This window comes from Canis lupus, chromosome 25, assembly GCF_003254725.2.
Source record: "Canis lupus dingo isolate Sandy chromosome 25, ASM325472v2, whole genome shotgun sequence".
Classification (NCBI taxonomy): domain Eukaryota; kingdom Metazoa; phylum Chordata; class Mammalia; order Carnivora; family Canidae; genus Canis; species Canis lupus.
Window position 1 is genome coordinate 19,262,806 of NC_064267.1, and position 18,414 is coordinate 19,281,219.

Sequence of the window (18,414 nt, forward strand, 5' to 3'; positions counted from 1 at the left end):
CTGCTCAATGATAAAAGTAAACCACAATGTCATAAAGATAGTAAAATGTTGTGCCATGGTCAGATTTGCATTTGCTAGATGATGGGAGCTGTGTGGAGGCCAGTTTAGGAAAGGGAGGCTGAGACAAGAAACTCCACACCCAGGCTGTGTAGTCTGCCCCTGCACACCCTACCTTTCTCCCATCTGTGGAAGAGGCAATAACACACTTGCCAACAGGAGTCCAAACTTTAGATGCAGACCCCAACTAAATTCCTAACTAAATTGTCCTCACAGAATTTTTGTCAGAATTAAATGACATAGTGTTTACAAAAACTACAGGTAGTAAGAACTCAACAAATGCTATTTTACTTCTATCTCTTTTTAAATAAGGTAATACAATATCCTAGACTAGCAATTCTCAAGGCGGATTCTGATGTTCATTGTATTAAGTCACTGGGCATTCTTTTATTTCACTGAGCATTCTGGTTTAAAATCCAAATCCTTCTAAATATAAATTTTTTCACCATTAAAAAAATAAAATAAAATCCAAATCCTTGGATTTGAATCCAAGTGGTGGAGCCAGGAATCTACATTTTATCAAGACCCATTTGATTCTGATCCACATAACTTGAGAGCTACAGTCCAGACTAGTAAATACAGCATATCTAGTTTTACCATCCTTTCTTTATTGCACTTTTGCAGATATTGTGTTTCTTACAAATTGAAGTTTTGTGGCAACCCTGTGTTGAGCAAGGCTACCATTTTCCTAACATCATTTGTCCATTCTGTATTTCTGTGTCACATTTTGGTACCTCTCACAATATTTCAGATTATTTTCATTCTTATTTCATTTTAACTGGAATCTCATGATAAAACTTTAATAGATAAGGAGTTGTTTCTTATGGATAAGCAAAGAAAGGGGTTTTATGAGATGGAATCTTCTCCTGGCAAAGATGCTGTGAAGATTGTTGAAATGACAACCAAGGGTTCAGAATATTATAAAAACTTGGTTATTAAAACAGAGGCAGGAATTAGGAGGATTGACTCGAATTTTCAAAGAAGTTCTGTGGGTAAAATGCTGTTAAACAGCATTGCATTCTATAGAGAAATCATTCGTGAAAGGAAGAATTGATCAGTGTGGCAAACTTCATTGCTGTCTTATTTTTTAAGAAAGTGCTACAGCCACCCCAACCTTCAGTAACTACCCCCCTGATCAGTCAGCAGCCATCAACACCAAGGCAAGACCATCCACCAGCAAAAAGATCATAACTTGCTAAAAGCTCAGATGATGATGAGCTTTCTTTTAGCATTAAGAATTTCTAAGTGAAGATTTGTATTTTGGTTTTTAAACATAACTCTATTGCACACTTGTTAGACCACAGTATAATGTAAACATAAATTTTACTAGGAAATCAAATATTTCATTAGACTTGCTTTATTGTGATATTCCCTTTATTGCAATCATCTGGAACTGAACTCGAGGTATGTCTATACATACTTAATTATTCTGCAGCTGTTCAAAAGCATATGGGTTTGTTTTGTTTTGTTTTGTTTTCTCTTCCCAGCCATTGATAAACCTCTGAAAGTTTAGCCTTGGGTCTTCCATCAGATAATCCAGCAGAGATTGGGTTCAGTAAATACTTGATTTATCTAATGGCAAGCAAATAACATTGTTATGTGAAACTTCTCTCATCACTACCAACGTTTTTTAAGACTTAGAGTTTATTCGCTGTTGTAATTGTCCTATAAATCCTTATCTAAAGTTTATTTCTGGGGAAAGCGAGAAAACCCCTAGCCTCCAGGTAGGAGGGAGCTGTAGAACTCCACCTGGTGGCAATGCTACAACACAAATCAGAATGAGAAAGGCAGGATGCCTGGCTTCTATTTTCAACTCCTTAGCCTTCCAGCCTCCACCCTCCCTGCCCAGGCCTGGGAGTTTTGGTACTAGAAGTTTTTCTCTTGTTCACTTACTTTATCCTTTGATGTTTATGGAAATGTGCCTTTTTATCTAGAACTGAGGTCTAATTTCAGCAATTATGAATAGTTCCATATTCTCTGGCTTTAAGAATCCCATGACAGGGATCCCTGGGTGGCGCAGCGGTTTGGTGCCTGCCTTTGGCCCGGGGCGTGATCCTGGAGACCCTGGATCGAATCCCACATCGGGCTCCCAGTGCATGGGGCCTGCTTCTCCCTCTGCCTGTGTCTCTGCCTCTCTCTCTCTCTCTCATGAATAAATAAGTAAAATCTTTAAAAAAAAAAAAAAAAAAAAAAGAATCCCATGACAGAGTTGACAGGAATGGCTCTTTTGCCACCTTGCCAACCTCTCTCTTGGCAAGTGTGACCCAAGAGGTCCATCATTTTGTGAGATGGCAGATGAGCTGCCTAGGCTGTGAATTGCAGTGACCTATGACCCACCTTTGCTTCTCAGAAGCTTATCATCTTGAATTTATGTAGGGATAAGATGCTGTGTAAATCTACCATGAAAGCCCTATGCAGGCAAGGGAGGGTGATTCTTCAGGTCTGTGAACACATGCTTTATCCGTTTGACTTATGTGGGCACCCTAGGGCTTTTATTTGGACCAAAACGTAGAAGCCAAGCTTTCATTGTAAACAGATGGTGCTGCTAACAAGGAAAGTAAAAAATTCTTTCAGTCATTCTCCCACACTAGAGAGCATAAGAAGATTCTTCTTTAAAAACAAACTAAATTATCAAACACTCCCTCTCCCCGTACCCCATATGCTCTAAGTCAAAACACACACCCCTGTGAACAGACAAAACCTGGTCTCCATCCCTTACTTTTCTCCTACTTCCCTATCCTCTCCCCATGCCAATTCTACATTCCTTTGGTGTGGATACTATAAATATAAAATGAGCAAACTCAATCCCAAATCACGAGGGGGCTTTTCCTTGCTTGACCACAACGTAAGCATTTGTCCATCATTTTGGGATTTTATGAAGCCTCGAAGAATGTTCAGAATTCCAGTCTTGCTCAAACAATGTCTCGCTAGTCAGCATGATTCAGATGTTGAATCTTAGGACAACTTGGAAATTTCTGGTTAGAAGGAAAGGTAATCCTAAAATGTCTCAATGTGAAAGATTTTCATGCATTTTCCTCTTTTACTGTTTTTCTTTCAGCCAAGAAAAAGAAATGTGGAAATTCTTATGTTTCCTTGAACATAGGGCAATTTGAAGTTGATTGTAATCTCCCTGTCCCTAACCCCAAAAGAGAAGCAGCATTATTGTGCTGTATTGGATTCTTCCTTAAATTTCACCATTAGGTAGCATCTTGTTACAAAAATAATTCATGCCTTTAAATCTAAATATCATTGATAACAATCTCCTGACAGATCATACTTCTGGGGCTTAAGTTTGAAAATGAATCATCCAGACCCTGAGATGTTCTTGGTGAGTGTTCTGGAGGAAGAGGACATCAGAGGTTTATCCGGTCACCTGTGCCTTGGGGCAGGACCACACTCAAACTGACCCAAAGAGATTATTTGAAAGTTTCCCCAGAAAGGTAGATTCCATGACCTCCCTAAGTAAACCCTCCAGTGTTTCCACAACGTTAGCAATTTCCGAAGAGAATTAAACGTACTATCACTTTACTTATTATTCACTTGAAACTTGGTCCTTTGGGCGCTGGGGAATATCCCTCCCACATCAAGGTCTTTCAGTAGCATATCTGAAAGCTGAATTGTCTACTTGTGTAAGAAATTATGAGGAAATAAAATCTTGAGAAATCTCATCTCAGTATCTCCTATCTGTTTAACAAAGATATCTGCTCTTCCAAACTCAGTATTACTAGGAATATCAAGAAATATTATGTGTCAGGCTGCCCAAGTAAGGTATCACTTGTATCACCACCAAAATAATCATCCTAAGATTGAATCTGGAAGTAGTTGTTTAAATTTACTCTATTATAGAAATAATAGGAACTCCTAAAAAATTACTGTGAATCTAAGCCTAAATTAATGGATACAAATATTCTGTCCATGAGTTAGTACGTAGGTACTCATGTAAGCAAACTAGGTGTGGGGATATCACAAAGCACCAAGAAAGAAATTATCTCTCTAAAGATGAAAGACTCACCTGAAGAACAGTGCCAGGAAGCTATATCATTGTTTGGCAATACCTGGTGCCAGCACTGGGTCAGCAAGAATAGAACCAGTGGGTTACATCACAGAATGGAGTCCTGTCTGGAAGGTACACAAGTAGATCAAAGTGATTCAGAGGGTGTGAGTGTCAAAGAGTAAGGAAAGACATACCAGGCAAAGAGAACTGAAAATAAAGTAAGGTTATAACCCTACTCACAGATAAGGTGAATTTGAGCAGCAAATAAATAAGAAAAAGGACTCATTATAATGCGGAACAATAAAATTCAAAATGAAGCTCTAACAATTATGAATATAGTTACCAAATAATATAAAGGGCATCTTACAAAGCAGAAATTACAGAAATGCAAGGAAAAATATACAGAAATGTAAACTCTCTCAGTGTATGACAAAGTCAAAACACCTGAAGTTCAAAGAAGACATAAATCTCAAAAGTGATAATAAAAGATATGTTATTCAACTCCGTACTTGAAAATATAGACACCACTATTTTTTCAGGTAACTAAGGAGCATATGTGAAAAGTGACCATAAATTAGACCATAAAGAAAAAGTCAATTGATTCCAAAAATAGAAACATTATGGACAATATTCTCTGATCACAAAGCAATGAAACAAAAAATTGTTATTAAGATCTCACTTATGAATATCAATGGAAAAATCCTAAGTAAAACATTAGCAAATAGCATCAACCCACACATTAGAAAAATTAACCATGACGAAGTGGAGTTTAATCAGGAATGCAAAGATAATTCATTACTAAGGAATTCATTATATTCCACCAAATTAATAGATCTAAGGAGAAAAATTAGATGATCATTTCTAAAGATACTAGAAAGAAACATTTGAACAAAAGCCAATAATCATAGTTGACCCCAGAAAAAGACCTCAATGAGATAAAGATGGATTAACACTTCTTTAGCATAATAAAATATATCATTCCCAGCCCAAAGCCCATCCCATGCCTACCGGGAAAACACTGGAGGCATTTCTAGTAAAATCAAATATAAGACAAAAATGCCCACAATCATCACTGTTATTTAACATTGTACTAGATTTAATAGACAATGAAATTGAAAGCATAGAGCATTAGAGCATAAACATTGGAAAGCAGAAAGTTAATCTTTATTTTTAGATGATATATAGTTAGAAATATAAGAGAATTGAGAAATATCTATAAACAATAAGAGAATTTAGTGAATAAAGTGGTACAAAATGAATACACTATAATTAGGGGATTATATCCAGTAAGATGATATAATGAGAGAAAAGACCTGTTTTGCTGAAGGTCAGGAAATAAGATTTGAATAAATGGAAACATTTACCATTTTCTTGGCTAAGAAAACCCAACATAAAGATGTTGATTCTCTCTGTTAAGTATCAAATTGTAATTCTTGTAATAAAAATACAAATCAGGATTTCTATCACTATTACTATTTGTTTACTCTGAAGTTCATGAGGAAAAATAAGCAAAAAAGGAAACAGAGAGAAGAGCAATGAGAGAATTAGGCTCACTAGATACGAAAATTAAAAGCCTCAATAATTAAAACAGTAGGGTAGTGGCACTGAAACTGAAAGATCAACCAAGAAAACAGAATAAAATGTCCAGAAATAGACCCAACTATATATAGGAACTTAATACATGTTAAAAATGTACATCTTAAAACAGTAGTTTGAAGATTACTATTATAAAGTAGTCGTAAGGCAAACACAGGCAGCAGAAATAAAGGTAGAAAAATGGGACTATAGCAAACTTAAAAACTTCTGTGTATCAAAGGGCAAAATCCACAGAACAAAAAGCCAACTTATGGAATAGGAGAAATTACTAGCAAATCATATATCTGACAATGGGTTGATACCCTATATATAAAAGAATTCTTACAATTCAACAACAAAAAAACCCCCACAAATAATCTGATTTTAAAAATGTACAAAAGGAAAAAAATTTTTTAAAAAATGGACAAAGGGGGATGCCTGGGTGGCTCAGCGATTTAGCCCCTGCCTTCGGCCCAGGGCGTGATCCTGGAGTCCCTGGATCGAGTCCCTCATAGAGCTCCCTGCATGGAGCCTGCTTCTCCCTCTGCCTGTGTCTCTGCCTCTCTCTCTCTCTCTCTCTCTCTGTGTCTCTCATGAATAAATAAATAAAATCTTTTTAAAAAAATGGACAAAGGACTTGAATAGACATTTCTCCAAAGATGGTATTCAAATGGCCAATAAGCATATGAGAAGATGTTCAATACTATTAATAATTAGAGAAATTCTAGAGGAAGGTGGGTAGGGGGATGGGCTGGATGAGTGATGGGTATTAAGGAGGGTACTTGTTGTGATGAGCACTGGGTTCTACGTGATGAATCACCAAATTCTACCCCTGAAACTAGTATTATACTATATGTTAGCTAACTAGAATTTAAATAAAAATTTGAAAAAATAATTAGAGAAATTCAAATCAAAACCATGAGATATCACCTCATCCCCATTAGGAGAGCCACTAGGAAAGAAAGAAAGAAGAGAGAAGAAAGAAGGAAAGAAAGAAAGAAAAGAAAGAAAGAAAGAAAGAAAGAAAGAAAGAAAGAAAGAAAGAAAGAAAGAAAGAAAGAAAGAAAAAAGAAAAGAATATGTTAACAAAGTGTTGGTGAAAATGTGGAAAAATTGGAATCTGCCTGCACTGTTGGTAGGAATGTAAAATGGTGTAGCTTCTGTGGAAAACAGTATGGAGATTCCTCAAAAAATGAAAAATAGACTTACCATATAATGCACTAATTCGAGTTCGGGGTATATACCCAAAAGAATTGAAAGCAGGACCTCCAACAGATACTTACTCACCGACGTTCACAGCAGCATTATTCACAATAACCAAGAGGTATACACAATTCAAATGCATCAGCAAATGAAGGGATAAAGAAAATGTGCTTTATACATGCAATGAAATATCATTTGGCTTTAAAAGTAAGGAAATCTTGTCACCTGCCAAAACATGGATGAACTTTGAGGACATTATGCTAAGTGAAGTAAGCTAGCCACAAAAATGATTCCATTTATATGAGGTGTCTAAAGTAGTCAAATTCACAGAAACAGAAAGTAGAACAGTGTTTGCCAGAGGCTGCAGAGAGGGGGAAATAGGTAGTTGTGGTTCAGTGGGTACCGAAGTTTTACAAAACTTTTCAGTTTTGTAAAATGAAAAGTTCTAGAAATCTGCTGCACAGCCACGTGAATATACTTGGCATCTCTGAAGATTTAAAAATAGTTGAGATGGTCAATGTTATGTTATCTGCTTTTTATTACAATTACACTTTTTTAAAAAATTTATTCATTTATTCATGAAAGACACAGAGACAGGGGCAGAGACATAGGCAGAGGGAGAAGCAGGCTCCCTGTGGGAAGCCAGATGCAGGACTCCATCTCAGGACCCCGAGATCACACGTGAGCAGAAGGCAGACACTCAACTGTTGAGCCACAATTACACTTTTTAAATTATTGTTTTAAAAAGTGGTAGTGGAGCAACTGAATCATTACTTGGAACAAAATTAATCAGGGTCCATACTTTAATACTTCATAAACTAAACCAGGAGAAGATATAAATCTGCCAAATATCTAAATGTCAAAAAATAAAATCATTAGAGTAGATGATATAGGAAAGGTCTTTCTATATACTTTCTCCCTACTAATAAAAATTAGAAACTTTTGCATGTCAAAAGATACCATTAGCCAAGTCGAAAGCCAAATGACAAACGGAGAAAACAGTCTGCAGCTCTTATTTCCTTCAGATGTACAGACTTTAAGTGAATCTGTAAAGAAAAAGGTTAAGAACCTTATAAAATATGGGTAAAGTATAACAGAGAGGCCAGCCACAACAAAGGAAATGGAATTGGCTTCTAAACATATGAAAAAGTTGCTCAACCTCACTCAAAATCAGAGAAATGCAAGTCAAACTATCTTGAGACATCTCTTTCACCTATCAGATTGGCAAACATCCAGAAGTTTGATTATACATTCTCTTGGCAAGGCTGTGGGAAAACAAAAACATTATTAGTGGGAGTGTCAATTGGTTTAGGCAATTTGACTATATCTATCACAAAAATTAGATATACATAATTCAATAATCCTAATTGTGGAAGTTAATACCATATACTTGCACAAGTGTAAAATGTCGTATGTGGAAGTTTGTTTAACAGCAAAATATTGGAAACAACTCAAATCTCTATTAGTTGCATCCTGATTGAATACAATTGCAGTGTATTTATCCAAGAGAATACAATATTAAACATGAGCATGTTTTCTGTGTGCTGATATGTATATAAATTGTATCATGTTTCTCCTCCTCTCAAGACCCTCCAGTGGCTGTCCATTGCTTTATGAATAAAAGCCAAAATCCTTATAAGCCAGTGATCCTACATGATCTGCCCCTCCTGTTGCCTTTCTGACCCCCAATGACATTCTGCCTCACTTGCTCTGCTCCAGTCACACTGGCCTCTTTGCCTTAAACATGCTAGTTATACTCCCACCTCAGGCCCTTTGCACTAACTGATCCCTGTCTGGGTCACATATTCCCCACATAATTCCAAAGCTCACTCTCTCAGTGACATCAAGTCTTTGCTTACAAGGCATTTTCTCAATAATGCCACCTCTGACCACACCATTTAAAATTAAAATCTGCTATCTGACATTCCTAATCCTACTGCCTTGCTCTAGTTTTTCAATAGCTCTAATTATATTCTATCACAATATATAATTTACTTATTATGTTGTCCTCTTGATGTCCCCTCCCCCAAAATATGAATGCCATGGGGCAGAAATGTTCGTCGCTTTTGTCCATATCTGTATCCCTAGCATATACAACAGTACTTGGCACAGAGCAGGTACATAATAAGTGCTTGTCTCTAAATGAACGAATAATTGAATGTATGATATAGAAAAAGAGCCTTAGGTATATTTAAGTGAAGGGGCAAAGTAAAGGACAGTAACTCTTCTGCATATAGCATCTTTAAGAAATAAAAATAAAAGTAAGAATTTATATTTGCAGGTATGTACATAAAGAAACCTGAAAGAAAAAACTATTGCCAGTGGTTGCCTTGGAGGAGCTATATGGACTGGACCTATGGAAACAGTGGTAGGAAGGAGACTGCAGGGTATACACCTTTATTCAAATTATGTGAACATATAATTTATTCAAAACATTCAATTACACACACACACACACACACACACACACACACACACACACGGTAATGTCATAGCCCCTGGACAGAAAGATCCTAAGTCAATAGCTCTGAGTAGAGCCCAGAGAATTTACATTTTCAACAAGCTCCCCTCCCCCATTTCTGAGACAGGTGCTCTGTGGACCACACACAGTGAGAACACTGTCACTGCTCCCTCTCCTAATTCAAGTAACCCTAAGACACATTCAACATTGGAATATTTCTCATTTGGGGCACAAGCATGCAGGCAGATCATAGAAACCAAAAGGAATTTCCAGGAACATTTGGTACCACCCCTAGGTGCAACCCAAGAGGTGGTATAGCCTTACCTCTTAGTATACTATGTGGAAGGACTGCAGAAAACTCATCTTCCCTCAGTCTCATCTGCACACACAGAGCCAGGAGAAAGGGATGTTGTCTTTGACTAAGATATTTATGTATGGTGGATATTTCAAGTAGATTTCAGACTTCAAAAGTGTCAGAGTTTTAGCAGAGGCAATTGAAAGGGATGCTCAGGTCTTTGTGATCATGGTGATACTGAATCTCACCACCACCCCTATTTTTCCTTCTGCTTTTGCCTTGGCATTTTATTTTTTAAGATTTTATTTATTCATGAGACACACACAGAGAGGCAGAGATATAGGCAGAGGGAGAAGCAGGCTCCCCATAGGGAGCCTGATGCCAGACTCAATTCCCGGACTAGGGATCATGCCCTGAGCCTCATGCCCTGAGATGAATGAAGGCAGATGCTCAACTGCTGAGCTACCCAGGCATCCCTTGCCTTGTCATTTTAATCAATAAAATGTTTCCCCTAAATTCACAGAGGATTGTTCTAACACCCCTTGCTGGAGAGGAGAAAGGTGGTTAGGACTTGAAAAGTATCTTAGAGAAAGCCACCCAGGTAGGCCACCCTGCTTTACAGTGATGCCTTTCAGACAAACAAAAGCATTTGACTCTTATTCAGTGGCTCTAGCAGAACTCTATAAATGAAGCGTAGTTAACAAAAGACCTAATGACATACAAGAAGGAGCTGAACCCGCCAGACCCAGAATATTTTCAGTTCGAAAAGCAAACTCATCCTTACTACTTTACATTGATTCTCCAAGGAAGGGGGAAATTTAATACGTGAGAAAAAATGTATTTCATGACCCATCACCTCCTTGGGATAATAAAAATAAACTCAAGATATACACTAAACTGTCAACATCTTATTACCATTTCAAAAACTATTTTTGTGCTATCTCTATTTTGGACCTCTCAAGATTGTTCTATTTCTGGAACACACTTTCTGATATTTTCTAATTGACTTCAAGAATCTGTCATGCCTTTGCCATGTTCCATGCTACATTAAAATGAATAGTTTCATGGGTCCCTTATGAGTTTCTTCCTTAAATTTCCAAATACAATCTTGGGTTTCTGTTTCCCAGACTGACCAATGACAAGCAGTTCTGTGACTCCAAGATGGGGAAACAAAGGAAGTGGTGAAATGATCTTTAAAAATGTTTAAAATTTAGGCCCTAACAATCTGCTACAGTTGGCAAGTAGGTAGGTCTCCATTGAATAGTTGGTTTTGTTTCTCCTATTGTCTCTCCATTATATCTGTCTGTGTGGTGCCTGAGTCACTATGACATAATGCTGCAAAGAAAGCCTGTAGAACCACCAGACATGCACATGTTCATCTCTCAATGAGTCGCAGTCTTGGGTCTGTTCCCTAGATGCTGGTGGAAAGGCTTGATTAATGGCAGACTTGTTCAACATTAAAAAAAGAACAGAAACCAGATTTATTCTCGGCGTTCCTTTTCCTAGGGGCTTCATGTGTCATGTAGTGATTAATTTGTAGATTTAGGAAGGCAGCCTCGGAGAAAGCAATTCAATTCGCCGGAATGCAGGTGGAGGGTGTGATTGAAGATACCTCCTGCGTGAACGAAGGGGCGTATCACGGAGAGCGGGATGCAAGTCGGTTGCTCCTGCAAGGGTCACAGATCCACTCCTCGCTACCACCTGGATTCCCCCCAAGGCGTCCTCGGTGGGCGGAGGTCTTTGGGAAATGCTTCCAGCCGCAGCTGAACCGGCTCGGAAGCGGCGGGGGCAACCTGCCGAGCACCTTCCCCACGGCGCCGGCCCTCCGCGGCCCGGGCTAAAGGCTCCCAAGCTCGGGGAGGGCCCGGAGCTCCGCGGGGTTTGTGGGAGTTCGCGGCGCTCCTCCGCAGGACACACCCCCGCCCTCCGCGCAGCCCCCCCGACACACGCCCCCTCCCTCTGACACGCGCGCCGCGCTCCCGGCCCCTCGGCGCCCCGGGCTGCAGTCGGGCGCCGGCTCGCAGGGTCTGCGCCTCGCCCCCAGCGCCCCCGCACGGCGCCTCCTCCCGCCGGGCCCCGCTCCTCCGAGCCCTGCCCCCGCCCCCCGCCCCCCGCCGGCTCGCCGCGAGCCCCCAGCACCGAGCCCCGCCGCCTCCAGGCCTCCGCGGAGCCCGGCGCACTCGCCGACACGTCTTCCTCGCGGCCGGCGGGGCCCGGGCTTGGAGAGCTCGGCTGCCCGCCCCTTTTCTCCGCTGTCGTCCGCACCCACACGGACGTCGGAGCCCCGAGGCGGCCGCCGGGAATAGCTGGGACCCGCAGGACCTCAGAGGGGAGCTCCTTTGGAGGGCAAAGCGAGTCCCCTGCACGACCGGTGAGTGAGAGCGCTAAGTACACGTGCAGGGCAGGAAGTCTTCCCGGAGGCGGCGGCGGCAGGTGGTCCCGGGAAACGCGCGGTCCTGGGTGCTGGCTCGCTGCGGCGCGGGGACCGGGTCTCGGGCCGCTCTTAGGGGCGGGGGCGCTGGGGCCGGCTCTGCGCGACTCCTCCGAGGTGGGAGCCGGGGTGGGGGAGGGGCGGGGGCAGGGGCTGGGGCAGGGAGGTGGCATTTCCCTCCCCCCCCACCCCCCCGCCTTTTATCCATTAAAAAGTGATCCTTGGAGGGAAGCTTCTCTTGCGGGCGTGTCTGCGCTCCTTCTCCTCTTTGTGATCTGCTCCATCCCCGCTTGAAGCACCAGGGAAACTCGCACGAGCGGGCCCTTGCTGACAGCGGATCCCTCATCAGCTGCTCAATGCATTTTAGCTGCAAACACTGTAACGGAAGGTTTTGGTGATTTCTCCCCCCCCCCCCCCCCCCCGCCCCGAAGAAATCTGGGCGCTTTCACACCTGTTGCTTTTTCAGTTCCCTGAGAGTTTGTTTGTTTTCCTGGGTTTCACTTGATTGCAGTCCTTTGTGTAGCAAAATCAAATGCTACATTCTCATTCTCTTGTTCTCCTCGAAGCCCTTTGGACGGGCTCCCTGTCTTCGTTAGCATTCAGTTGGCCGCCTTCTCAGGGAACAAGTGGCCGGCGGAATACAATAGGGAAGAATGCATTCCTGATGACTCGTCTACCGTGGAAAGACTACAGTGAAAAACTGACATTCCCCATTCGTTTTTATGGAAAGCATTGCTGTTACAGTTTTATGAATGTTTGCTCGGTGAACTCTTGGAGTTAGCTAATCCAGAGGTCACCAGCGTGACTTTTACAAAGCAACTTCCCCCAGTCTGTCTGCAGTACAAACATAAAGACCCTGCCCTGCCACCTATGCTTTCCAGGGATGCTACAGTCACCTCTCTCACTTGACAGGTAGGCTACTGATGAAAGAGGGGTGGTGATATGGTCTGTGGCAGGGGCCAAGGAGGAGGACCACCCCAGAAGGGGGCTGAAGTTTATTTTCAGCTTCTGATGATGAACAACATCACAATACTGGAATAACCCCTTAACATCCTGGTAGGTTAGGTTGAATTCTTGTCCACATGATGAAAAAGACTTTCAATAGCCCTTCTCACACTTCCAAGTGGAGCTCAGTGGAATGCTTGTTTATTTCTGTTGCTGATAAATCCATGGGAAATCTCTGCTGAACCCAGCAATTTTGAAAAGCAAGCCCTAGCTTATAATTGCCCACATAATGGCAAACAGGTTATTTTCAGGAACCCAAGAGCCTCGAATTTTCTCCGACCATTGTTTTAGAGGTTACTTGAAGATCTTAGGAGCACACATTTGAGCTTTCCTCTCACCCACAACTGAAACGGAAAGTTATCCTTGGGTGCCTGATGAAAAAGATTAATGCCAGATATGTTACGAGGCTATAAGAAAACATGTTGCTGAAAAGATTATAGCTCTTAGATATTAATGGTCACTGGCTACTCTATAATTTTTCATTGTTCCTTTAGGGAGGAGGCCTACTTTACCAAAGTGTTTCCATTTGTTGTTTATTTGTTGCTGAGTCTTTTCTTTTTGCTATTGGAAATCTCCTTTCACTTAGGTGAAATCATAGACTAGAATTAGCAGCAATGATAGCTCTGGGGCTAAAATTAGGCAAGTCCAGGGGACTTTTCAGACATATCCTTCTTGTCTCACAGATTCTGTAGTCTCCTTTCAGACTCCTACTTTTGCGATTATTGTAAGAGGATGCCTAAGTACTCTTTTTACAGCAGTTTATTTGGACAACTTTTTCTCTTGAGCTTTCATCGGACTTCACTGGCGCATGCTGAACTTTATTTCTCTGAGATGCCTAAAGGCACACCCCACTACATTTACCATCCCTTCAAAGTCTATATTCTTAACTCTTTAAACAGTTTCTTTAAACAAACAAACAAAAAGTTCCAATGGCACTTGCAAAGTACGAGACTGGGTGCTCTGGCGTGATGGCAGATGGCAGCCGCTTGAGCTTTGTTTATGCCCAGGCCAAGCTCACATCTATTAAATTAATCATGAATTGAATAATTGATTTCTCACACCTTGGGCTACTCTTCATCCCCAGCTGTAAATCTAAAGAAAGGTTACTATTAAGGTCTAGTTCACTTGGAAACCCTTTCAAAGCGTATCAAACGATTTTACAGCTGGGTCGAATCTAGCCGTAATACACATTATGAAATACAATGACATAAACTTCAAGCTCTCCTGGCTTTCTCATTTTGAAGCCGGGCTTCAGCGACCTTCCCATTTGTTGGTCAGCTCCAAAGATGGTGGGGTTGATGGATACAATGGGTTTCTGTGAATGTAATTAAACGTGTCTCTGCCAGCTGCCTGTGGTATTCGTGAATGTTTTCATAAGAAAAGCTGTTCTTCGGCTTTATCTGCCCACTGTGGTTTGTGGCATGTTGTGCTATTCTGCAGCCGTTGCAGTTTTTTCCTGAATGATTGAGCTATGATGTCATGTGCTATCTCAGCGCGGAACCCTTTCAGGGCTTTGCTGGGGTCTGTGTGCCTGAGCAGAGGGAGTGGAAGCTCCCTCTGAGCACTCTTGGTAGCGACTCCCCGTCTATTCCAGCACATTCCATTGCCTGGAGACCAAAGCCACCAAATGATTTGCGGTCAGAATGATTTGGGGCTGGTTAGAGATGATTTAAAAGGAAGGTTATGGGCACATGAAGTGTAGGGTAAAGAAAATATATTTTACTACTTTATTGAGACCACATGGCTCCAACTTGAACTTTTTTTTTTTTTAACATGGAAATTGGCTGAACGGCCCACAGTGTTCCCCCTTTTTTCTTTTTCTTTTTTTTTTTATTGCCTACAGCAAAGAACTCTACTTTCTATTTATTGTAGGCTTGATCTCACTATTATTTCTGAAGGTTTGAAACATTTTTATATGCCCAAGAAAACAGTGAAAAGTAGACTTTCTCTGTTGTGCTCGAGGACCAAAGACCATTGTCCAAGAAGAGATTCAACTGTCTTCAATTACTGAAAGAAGGATATCCCATGTCAAGCTTGGGGAGGCATCAGTTATGAAAGGCACATGCCAGGCCACGCCCTTGTACCAGAGTCCCGCAAAATATCTACTGGCAGGGTATGCCCATCTCTTGATGAGTCAGAGAGATGATTTTTATACCTGAGGACTCATTATTCCTCCTTTAATGGGGCCAAATAAAATGTAGTCGATCTTTTCCAATGCGCTGTGATGATAGAGCTCAGAGCCCAGTGGCCCTTGGTATTAGGAGTCCAAGGGAACACATAGCCCTTGGACCCACACTTCCATTTGTGGGCTCCTGCCTCTTCTATGTGGTCTACATGAATTGGGACAGTAAGTCACCTATTACCACTGAGCAAGTTCCTGAATCTCTGTCCAGTGTGAACTTCAAGTATTTGTCATTACTTTGTGGTTCATTCTCATCCATTTTAGCTTCAGGATACATGCTGTAGCCTCATAGTCCATTACATACCATCTAATAGCCATCTCCAGTGTTCAATTTGGTGTTATGAAGCTAAGAGAGCTACAGGGAAAGGTAGCTCATGAATATCCCCAGTCCCTTGGAAGCTATCAGTCCAGGGTCTGAGGGCCATAACTGTGATGTCATGGAAGGCTGTTTGAGGCATCCCCAACAAGTCTTCAGAGTTGCTGGTCTATAATCCATCTGAGCCAGTCTGGATTCCCACAGTTTGAGTCTATGCACATCCAGGGGTTTAAAGGAAAGCACGTGGAGATCAAATTAGTGTGGTGGCTTATGAGAAAATCTTCCAACTGTAGAATTGGAAAAGTGTCAAGAAGGCAGCATTGTATGAAGGATATTACACTGCATTGGAATTGAGGATCCTGGTTTTACCACCCCATGACTTAGAACAAGCTACCCATAGTGAACATATATCAATAAAGCAGTTAGCTACACTTATCGTGTCCTTCATAAGTGTGTTGCCGTGAGATGCTCAGAATGACACCAGGAAACAGCTAGAGTAGGTAGTGTTCTTTCCATTTTATGGCTTTTGGGAACTGAGTCTCTAAAAGTTGATGACTTGCTCAGGGTCACACAGTATGTGACTGGTAAAGTTTGGCCTCACATCCAAAACTTCTAACTTCAAATGCATGCTTTTTCCACTGTAGCAGGCAGCCTCCACAACTCTTAGCCTCTACGGACCTCGCTCTCCTTATTTGCAAAAGTGAGGCCTTTGGCCCAAAATATAATGGTCCATTCCAACTTAAAATTCTGTCTCTAATGAATCACTGGCTGGAAGGGATTTTAAGAAATCACTTAGTCATATTCCTTGCTTCCAGGGGGACACTGTCTAAACTATTTTGAGAAGAAAATGTCAGATCTTTGGTTTGTTTTTGTTTGTGTTGTTTTTTTGTTGGAGTAGGTAGTGGTATGTATGGTGTCTTAACCCAGAACAGAAACGGACCCTGGAGGGTGTCTGAGTGCATTCTGGGATAAGAAAAGAAAGAGGAGCTATGGATGGTGTCAGTGCCTGGTGGGGAGAGCCCTTCTCTCTGGCTCAGGAGCAGTGCTGCTTGCCTCACTAGAAGTGAATGTCCAGTCCTGGGATCGATGTCGAAAGTAGGAGCTGAGAGTAGCAGGCATGCTTTGCTGGTTGGAAAGGAATTCTGGAAGGAGAGATCAGAGAGATGGTTACTCTGCTAAGAGGGAAAAAAGAGCTAAGTGACTCAGTAATGATCTTAAAGTTTATTAAGGGCTCCTGGAGAGAGTGACTGCAGATCAGTGGTAATGGTTCTATTTAAAGATACAAACAGAAGAATCCTTTTCATTCAGTAAATGTGACAAACAGAAAGCTGTGTTGATCTAGTTCTGACTCCACTTGTATTGGCAGGGTTGGTGGCAGAATGGGGATGGAAGGAGAAGCTTTTCTGGGAAGATGCTGCCCTTGAACCCGTGAGTCGAGTGCTATACCTCAGTTTCTTCCTTTCCTCACAGCACTGCTCTCTGCACGCTAGAGCACCAGGTTGGGTCTGGTAACCTTCGGAAGACAAAAGACTGTCAATGAACAACTACCAGCAATCAGACCAGATGACAAGTCCAGGCTACTCAGCTAACCTGATTATAATATTAAAACACTCGTCAGTCTCTCAATGTTCTTCCTGTTTCTCTCCCATGAAATAGGTGTTAGGAAAAAGAGCAATGACTTTGGAGCCAGAAAACATAAGTGACTACCACAACTCTACAACTTATTGAGTTTGGACAAGGCATTATTTAATCTAAGCCTCACTTTCTTATCTTTGAAATGGGGTAGTAATAATACTTTAATTATTCCTAGGGGTTGATGGAGGAATATAGGCAAACATGCTACGAAAGTTAGTCTGGATCATTTGTAGGTGGTAGTACAGTGTCAGACCCTTTCCATAAATCATGAGGCCACTGAAGTTTCTTTTTATTTTGCCTTAATTCCATTCCCAGGCCCAAGTCAGAATTACGGCAGTTTTTCCATACTTGCTGTGTGTCAGGCATATAATCATGTATTTAATCTTCACCAAAATATTATAAAGTAGATCTCTTATCCCTATTTTATTATCTGGAAATTATGTTCTAACAAGAATAAGCATTTTGTCCAAGATCACATGGTAATATAAATAGCAGTGGTAAGTAGAAACCAAGACTGTTTGGCTCCAGAGCCTATGTGCTTTCAGAACTGTAGAACTTGGGCCTTTCCTAGCCCAATACAGACCCAGTGTTCTTGGTTTCAGGTTGCATTGATCTGGCAGTTGCTTGATTGGCCTCCTCAGTAAATGATTCTATACCAAGTTTTTGGGCATGGCTGGGCCCTATAGCTAAGGCTTCATCTTCACCAGCTTATCCCAATTTACACCCTAGTCTTCTGTCCTTTCCGTGTTCTGATTCCTGGGTGGCTTATAGGAACCCCTCATGCTCTCCTTGAGCTGCAGGCATATTCTTCCTCAGGAGTATCGTGCATTCTTTTTAGCTTTCTTTCAGAACCAGATAATTCTCCATAGGGACCTTATAGTCTCCACAGTTTGCCCCACTTCAACCTGTGACATGAGCCCATCAAGTCCAGATCAAATGCCCAACCCCTCAGCACATTTACTGTTTTCACTTCATTGGAAGGAAAATGTTAACCTGTTAAATGCAGCTACCACATTACTCTAGAACATCACAGAATGTGAAGTGTGAGAGTTGAGAAAGCAAGCAACAGAGGTCATTTTATAAATGCAGAAACTGAGGCCTGGAGAATTGCCTGCCCCAAATCACAGCTCTGGGCCGGAGCCAGGGCTGATGCCAAATCTAGTCAATGTTCTCTTTCCTTCCGACTTTAAAAATAGTATAAATCAGCATTTTGTCGCATCCACTTACCCTAGTCTGGTGGGGTCCCTTGGTCAGTGTTTG

At 41.4% G+C, this 18,414-nt stretch overlaps 1 protein-coding gene across 6 annotated transcripts in view; it reads left to right on the forward strand.

The window, feature by feature from the left end:
• The window catches only part of PALLD (palladin, cytoskeletal associated protein), a 409,145-nt gene that overhangs the window by 128,874 nt on the left and 261,857 nt on the right, over nt 1-18,414 (forward strand). Inside the window, exon 1 of one of the 6 annotated variants that reach the window (XM_049101111.1) lies at nt 11,734-11,956. The exons of the other annotated variants lie outside the window; for them this stretch is intronic. The gene's annotated coding sequence lies outside the window, so the exon portion shown is untranslated. Of the gene's footprint in view, nt 1-11,733; nt 11,957-18,414 lie in introns of those variants that run through there. 6 annotated transcript variants of the gene reach the window in all.